Below are 9,189 nucleotides of genomic sequence, written 5' to 3'. Positions count from 1 at the left end.
CTTGATTTTCATGATTTCATTTTCTTAGGACACTTTTATTTTTCAAATAAAATCCGGAAAAGTGTTTTTCTTGCCAAAATGTGAAAAAAACTGAATTTTTATAAAATTTTGAAAAAATTAATTATTTTCTTAACACGTGGAAAACCCGTTTTTTAAAACTAAATGTGGAAGACTAGATTTATTTTCAAATTTTTAAGAAAATGCAGATTTTTAAGAAAAAAAATTAAGTTTTCCCCTTTTTTATGTTTCTCACTCTCTCAAAGAGAGTGAAACACACTCTCTTTGCCACATCAGCATTTAGGGGGGTAATTATTCCGTTTTAAATAAGTTTAGGGGGTAATAGGGCCCAGGGAAAGGTAAGGTGTGTCGTAGCAAATTCGGATATAGTTCAGGGGGGTAATGGTGTCTTATCCCATTTATATTCAAAATAAAGTTATGTCTTGATTAAAAAATAACACGCTTAAATCAAAACTTTAAAAAATAAAACACTTAAACCTTAAACAAAATTTACTTCGGGTACCTTTTCAACCCCTAAAACGACGATCCGAACGTTTACGTATCCTTGATGTATTGAGCCTATATTATAGTACGCAGAAAAAAATATCAGGTTCTATATAAAATGTTGACATTTCGGAGTCTTGACACACGACTAATCGTTGGTCAAAGTATGAAAAAAAACACTAAGTTTTTTCAAACAATACTTACTTCGGGCACCTTTTCAACCCCTAAAATGACTATCCGAACGTCTATGTATCCTTGATGTATTGGGCCTATATTATTGTACGCAGAAAAAAATATCAGGTTCTATATAAAATATTGACGTTTCGGAGTCTTGACACACGACTAATCGTTGGTCAAAGTATGGAAAAAACACTAATTTTTTTTCAAACAAAACTTACTTCGGGCACCTTTTCAACCCCTAAAATGATAATCCGAACGTCTACGTATCCTTGATGTATTGGGCCTACATTATTGTACGCAGAAAAAAATATTAGGTTCTATATAAAATATTGACGTTTCGGAGTCTTGACACACGACTAATCGTTGGTCAAGTTATGGAAAAAACACTAAGTTTTTTCAAACAAAACTTACTTCGGACACCTTTTCAACCCCTAAAATGACTATTCGAACGTCTATTTATCCTTGATGTATTAGTCCTACATTATTATACGCAGAAAAAAATATCAGGTTCTATATAAAATACTGACGTTTCGGAGTCTTGACACACGACTAATCGTTGGTCAAAGTAGGAAAAAAAACACTAAGTTTTTTCAAACAAAATTTACTTCGGGCACCTTTTCAACCCCTAAAATGACTATCCGAACGTCTATGTATCCTTGATGTATTGGGCCTACATTATTGTACGCGAGAAAAAATATCAGGTTCTATATAAAATATTAACGTTTCGGAGTCTTGACACACGACTAATCGTTGGTCAAAGTATGGAAAAAACACTAAGTTTTTTTAAAAAAAAAAAAAAAAAAGTTTACCAATTTTTTTTTTCAGTGCTAGCTATAGCGCGCAAAAAATACTGCGCTATGCAAAAAAAAAATAAAAAATCTTTATAGCAGTAAAATACTGCGCTAAAGCAGTTAACGGCTCCGTCTCCGTGAACTGCTTTAGCACAGTAAAATGTAGTTTTGTAACTTTTTTTTTTTGTTGGGATATTTTGGTTCACTTGATTTTTTATTGAGTCATTTTTGTTCCGGACTCCACCTCCAAGCAAAGAAGTGGGTCCCAATAGCCTTTTTTCTTTTCTTAAAAACCCAATGCCTAAAAAAAAATGGCTTGAGACCCATTAGAAAAATCACATACGTAACTTCTCATTTAATTTTAATGGTGTTACCTTAATTTACTATTTTTTTTAAATTTAATACATCGATAGTCTTTTAAAATTGTTGCTAAATTTCATTTCAACATTTGAACTAAGAGTTATTCTAATTGAGCATCTGAATATGTGATAACGTCAAATTTGAAAAATACTTTTGTGTGCGTTTTCAAATGTCAATATGTCTCCTCCTGTAAGTATACACATTAGCCTCAACAAATCATAATGTTGTGTTTAATAAAGGAGATGTTATATTTTATGTAGTTAATTACCTAACAGATGCTAGCACTCGCAAAAGTTTTTTAAAAATTTGAATCGAAAGTGTCTAATAGGATCACTTTATAAGGTGATGTGCTCAATTGGAACAGGTTATAATTCGGATGTCTAAATGAAGTTTACTGACAAATATAATGAACTATTGATATATTGAGTCGGGAGTGATGTTTACGGCCATTTTATGCAAGTGATCTTGCCAATTTGGCTAATGGGTACATGTACACCAATCATTTAATATTCACTTCATCTCAATTTATGTATAACACTGTTTGACTATGGATAAAGTTTAGAAGAAATTAAGAGTTTTAAATTTCGGAAAAGGGCCAAATATACCTCTGAACTATCGAAAAAGGGTCAAGTATACCCTTCGTTATACTTTCGGTTCAAATATACCCCTGTCATTATACTTCGGGTACAAATATACCCCTCCACAGTTAAAGTTGACCCCAATCCTATGTGGCATTAATATTTTAATAAAATAAATATTATGTGGCATGCCACCTCACTTACAAACCCAATTTTACCCCTCCCCTCTCTATCTTCTTCGACCATACCTCCCCCTCTAATACTACCGTTCTTCTTCAGGTTCTACATCGTGATTGACTTAATTTAATTTGCTGTGATAATAATGATGTTATAACGCCTATAAAGACGCCCACGAAAGATGGGGTTACTTCTATCATTCTATGACCTGTGTGAAGAAGTTCTTTGATTTTTGATCTAGAAAATATTTGGCTTTTTTACTGTGTATCTTTTCACAGATTGAAACTGGAGCAAATATTTTGCTCTTTGGTTTTTGTTGTAATTTTTTTCTGCTTTGTGTATATATAATGCTTAGCCGGTGACATTATGCCAACGTTTGATCCATAGATTCCCATATAAATTTTGAAAAAACTGATTCTGTATCATAGTTTTTAAAAATGCATTTCATGCTTTTTAAAAAGAACATGTTCCATAAGTTTTAAAAATTATATATAAAAAAAAGGGATAAGGCACCATTACCCCCCTGAACTATACCCGAATTTGCTACGACACACCTTACCTTTCCCAGGGTCCTATTACCCCCCTAAACTTATTTAAAACGGAATAATTACCCCCCTAAAAGCTGATGCCCACTCTCATATGGGAGAGTGACATACACTCTCCTTGCCACATGTGTATTTATTTGTTTTCTTCTTTTTTTTTTTTAATTTTTTCAGCTTACGTGTCAATTTTTTTAAAAATAAAAATAAAAAACTGAATTTTCATTAAAAAAAAAATGAGTTTTAAAACCCGTCTTTTTTTTTTAATTTGAAAATTTGATTTTTCTTAAACCCATTTAAAAAAAAAAAACTAAAAACATGGATTAAAAAACTGAATTTTGTTTTAAAAAAAGGATTTTTAAAACCCTTTTTTAAATAAAAAAAATTGAAAATTTGTTTTTTTTTTAAAACCCGTTTTTGAAAAAGAAAAAGGGATAAGGCACTGTTACCCCCCTGTACTATACCCAAAATTGCTGCGACACACCTTACCTTTTCTTGAGCCCTATTACCCCCCTAAACTTATTTAAAATGGAATAATTACCCCCCTAAACGCTGATGTGGCAAGGAGAGTGTGTTTCACTCTCTTTGAGAGAGTGAGAAACATAAAAAAGGGGAAAACTTAATTTTTTTTTCTTAAAAATCTGCATTTTCTTAAAATTTGAAAATAAATCTAGTCTTCCACATTTAGTTTTAAAAAACGGGTTTTCCACATGTTAAGAAAATAATTAATTTTTCAAAATTTTATAAAAATTCAGTTTTTTTCACATTTTGGCAAGAAAAACATTTTTCCGGATTTTATTTGAAAAATAAAAGTGTAGTAAGAAAATGAAATCATGAAAATCAAGATTTTTAAAGACATTTTAAAAACATAATCAAGTTTTCCATATTTTTAACAAATCCATTTTTCCATATTTAAAAAAAAATCATTTTTCAGTTTTTTTTCTTTTTCAAAAACGGGTTTAAAAAAAAAAAAAACAAATTTTCAATTTTTTTAAAAAAAAGGGTTTTAAAAATCACTTTTTTAAAAGAAAATTCAATTTTTAATCCATGTTTTTAGTTTTTTTTTTTTAAATGGGTTTTAAAAAAATCAAATTTTCAAATTAAAAAAAAAACGGGTTTTAAAATTCATTTTTTAAATGAAAATTTAATTTTTTATTTTTATTTTAAAAAAATTAACACGTAAGTCGAAAAAATTTAAAAAAAAAAGAAGAAAATAAATAAATACACATGTGGCAAGGAGAGTGTATGTCACTCTCCCATATGAGAGGGCATCAGCGTTTAGGGGGTAATTATTCCGTTTTAAATAAGTTTAGGGGGGTAATAGGACCCTAGGAAAGGTAAGGTGTGTCGTAGCAATTTTGGGTATAGTACAGGAGGGTAACAGTGCCTTATCCCAAAGAAAAAAAAACTGAAAAATGATTTTTTTTTTTAAAATATGGAAAAATGGATTTGTTAAAAATATGGAAAACTTGATTATTTTTTTAAAATGTCTTAAAAAATCTTGATTTTCATGATTTCATTTTCTTAGGACACTTTTATTTTTCAAATAAAATCCGGAAAAGTATTTTTCTTGCCAAAATGTGAAAAAAAGCTGAATTTTTATAAAATTTTGAAAAAATTAATTATTTTCTTAACATGTGGAAAACCCTTTTTTTAAAACTAAATGTGGAAGACTAGATTTATTTTCAAATTTTAAGAAAATGCGATTTTTTAAGAAAAAAATTAAGTTTTCCTTTTTTTATGTTTTCACTCTCTCAAAGAGAGTGAAACACACTCTCTTTGCCACATCAGCGTTTAGGGGGTAATTATTTCGTTTTAAATAAGTTTAGGGGGGTAATAGGGCCCAGGGAAAGGTAAGGTGTGTCGTAGCAAATTCGGGTATAGTTCAGGGGGGTAATGGTGCCTTATCCCTAAAAAAAAATACCCAATAAATGGTGGTGGACTGGTGGGCATAACGGTGGTAGTAATAGAGGGGAGGTGTGGTGGAAGAAGATAGAGAGGGGAGGGGTAAAATTGGGTTTGTAAGTGAGGTGGCATGCCACATAATATTTATTGTATTAAAATATTAATGTCACATTGGATTGGGGTCAACTTTAACTGTGGAGAGGTATATTTGTACCCAAAGTATAACGACAGGGGTATATTTGGACTCAAAGTATAACGAAGGATATATTTCACCCTTTTTCAATAGTACAGGGGTATATTTGGCCCTTATCCGTTTAAATTTTGATGTCTAAAATATTTATATGACTACAAATTATTTTATTAAGGGCAAAGGAAAATTTTATAATAAATTATTTTTATATAACAAATTAAAGTTAAATTTGGGTCCGGACTTAGCACGGGCCTAGAGCCACTAGTTTTAATTATAAGAAAAGTACTACTCTTATTTGCTTAAAGGACATATAATGATGTAGGCAAAAGATCAAGATGATGGAATGATATTCGGTCAAAGTCTGAATTTTGAATGGGTAAACGTAAACGTGACAAAAGGATCTTGTTTTTTTTCTCCGTCCTTTCTACCGTGTGGAAAAAAGTGAGGAAGACTTTTCATATGATTTATCATTTATTATGTTGACCGAGAAATAAGTCTACACATAGATTCATCAAATTTCCGATGATCCTTCGTCCTTAATTAGAGATTTCCGATTTAAATTTTACGAAATTATCTTTATTAAGGACTATTTTACCCTCCTAATGTAGAACGTCTTGAGGCGAATTCAAATTTAATCAAGTTTCACTATGAATATCGAACACCGAGTACTATAATAACATACCCAGTTAATCCCACAAAGTGAGTCTCGAGAGGGTAGAGTGTACGCAGACCTTACCGTACCTTGGGAGGTAAAGCGAATGTTTCCGATAGATTCTCGGTTCAAAAAAAGAAATTCAAAGCAGTCAAGAAGAAAATAATGAAAAATAAAGATGCCTTAACAAAATACAATATCGAACACCGAGTAAAAAAAAAAAACATAATTATTTCAACATATTGCTATGATTGGGTGATTTAAGTATAAAATTAAAGTTATTGTAACTAAAATTTCAACTTCATATCTTAGCAACAATATTCGGTATATGAGCTCAACCTTAGTGATGAACAAGTTTATCCAATTCATACACTTACTATAACAAGTTGTCTCGTGCATTAATTAGAGTGGCTCACAAATCGAAACATTATTGTTGGAAAAAAAAAAAAAAAAAGACAAATATATACACGCCACCAAATTTCTATTTCATAAATCGCACACCTGACTGCGTTTTATGTTTCAAACAGGGAAAACAATGTTTAGTGGCGACTTTTGTCGTTACTAAAGTTTTAATAAAGTCGCTACGAAAGTAACATACTTTAAGTAGGCATTTGATCATAGGATTTGAAAGTCTGATTTCATATTTTGATTTCAAATCAGCATTCATTTGTGAAATCTGTAGTAAATCTCAATTTCAACTTCAATCATGATTTCAATTCGAGTTCTCCAAAAAATAGGTTTTAAAATTCCAAATCGTGATTTCAATTTTTTTTTTAAATGTAAAACTTGACCCATAAGTTTATATTTTGTAAAAGACCCATCATTTTATATTTTGTAAAAAAAAAAAAAAAAAAGACTCATGCTCGATGTGAAGAGATTGTCCGTACCATATGAAAGGATATATTAAAGAATAGCTAGTATAATTATTTTAGATTTAAATTCAATTACTATAATATATTAACTTGAGATCGTGTAAAAGTATAATTTAAAGTTTTTTTTTTTTTTTTTTTTTAATATGGTTAAAAGTCGTGGGGCACTTTGTCACTATCTTTTACGAGTCAATTCCTTCAACAAAGGCGCCTCTTGATTTCAATAAAATAATAAATATGGGAGCGTGGAAGAGAATTTTTTGGCATTGTTGACGTATATCACGGCCAAAAGGAAACTTCCTTACCGATAATTTATAAACGAATGAACATTTGACATTGGATATAGGCTATAAGATATGTATGCAACTAAGTATATTGAAAATTTAAATATAAAAATTATAAATAAATTTCTTTACATATTTATTTTTAAAAAATTTAAAAGAAAAATAAATATTTTTATTGAATTTTTTTATTCATGCCTTTGATTAAAAGAAAGTATTTTTGAAGTATATATCTTTTGAAATACTTAAATTAAAAAATAAACACAAATTACTTAATAATGAAATAAACATGTGAGCACATAATTGGATAAACTTAGAAATTTTATTTAGAGAAGAGAATTACAATATTATTACTTTGGCCCGGGATTTAAAACATTGTAATTATGAAAAATTGTAGATCAACATAATTTTTTATGTAATTCTAAATAAATTATTTTATTTGCAATTAATAAATCAATCTTGGAATAAAACTCTATCATTGTTTTTGGGTGTGCTAAATTGGGACCGTTCCAATGGAGCAACTATCAGTACAACAATATCCAGCAAATTTTTCTTTAATGATTTTTCTCGTGGAAGATAAAAGCAGCACTGAGGAAAATATATATCATCATATTCCATGATCGGTGGCATTCACTTTCACTCATTTGGTATTTATATATCATTTAATTAGTGGCAAATAGGGGTGGGCATAATATGATAGATACCGATTACCATATCGAAATCGAATTTTTTTATACCGCATTTTCGGTATTGTGGTATTTGATACTGTATTTATTATGCATTTTTAAAAAGCTTGGTATTCTATACGGTATTCGGTATTCATAAAAAAAATACCGAAACACCGAATACCATATCGAAGTATATAATTACATATACAATTCGTATATCTTAGCATTATAATACTAACAAATATATAAATTAGTATTATTAGAAAACAAATATATAAAATCTTGAACAATAGATATATAAAATTCTTGAACATCCTTAAAAAAAAGAAGAACTAATTTCGCAATTACTTGGACTTAAGTCTTAACCACGATTAATTAATAAATGAGTACATAAAATATACTCGTGTTGAAATCATTAAATTTATATAAATATCGAAAATGAATAAATTTCACTTAATTCCCCAGAGAACAAAATGTAACGAAGTCTTTTAGTTTTTTTGTTATACTATTTCTATAGGGAAAGTGAAAGAGAATAGAGAGAAAGTACCGAGAACTTTAACCAAGAAAAGAAATTATTCTAAATATTCAATTTGCCTTGACTATAAACACCAGCACGAACACTTTGAAGACGCAATATAATTGTCTACTGTCTAGAATCTCTTTTCGAAGAAAAGTAAGAGTGAATAAATGAAAAGCAAGGCACATCCCCTCTGGCCACCTATACTTTTGACAAAAAAAACCAAATTTAATAATTTTTTGAAATTTTAATATAGATATAGAGGACTATAGATCTGTCTTACATGGAAAAGTCTCTTGTGTGTTCGGCTAAAATAGTCAGTTTTGCCCAACTACTAAATAAACATCAACAACAACCATGACGAAAAATTAAGATATTCTAGATTTCATTATTTGTTTTTTAAATTTTACTTAAAAATTCAGTTAAACTCTAAACAAGCTTAAAAGAAAATAATTGGCACTTAAAAAAGAAATTAAATATAAAAATTGATAGCTAAAAATGAACTTAGGATACTTCTGAAAGTAAAACACCTTGAAAATTTATTAGATTTCCCTTTTTTTTTTTTTACTTTTTTTTGGTATATATTCAATTCAAAGTTTCTATATTATGTACCTTAGAAATCCAAAATTTTAAGTGTCATCAAAGTAAATTCTAAATCTAGTAGTATTAAAAGTTGGTTTAACTGATAAATTTAACCAAAAAAATTATTATTGGATAATCGATATCGAGCTATTGAGTAATGGTTTTTAACAATTTTGTAATTTTTTTGTTTGACTGCCAGTTCGATTTTTTATTTTTAAATTTACATTAACGGTTAAATCGATAACCTAAGGTCTTATTAAAGTTATATTCTTAAAAATATTTCAGTGATATTTCTCTGTGAAAGATGTGAAAGGCCAAACCAATTGTGATTGAAGATTTTGCTGGTTCAGTTTATCGGCTAAATTAAATTTTAATACTCTAAATCTATTTTTGCTAATG

The sequence above is a fragment of the Lycium ferocissimum genome, chromosome 9 (genome assembly GCF_029784015.1).
Source record: "Lycium ferocissimum isolate CSIRO_LF1 chromosome 9, AGI_CSIRO_Lferr_CH_V1, whole genome shotgun sequence".
Taxonomy (NCBI): Eukaryota; Viridiplantae; Streptophyta; class Magnoliopsida; order Solanales; family Solanaceae; genus Lycium; species Lycium ferocissimum.
Note: the sequence above shows the minus strand (reverse complement) of the source record.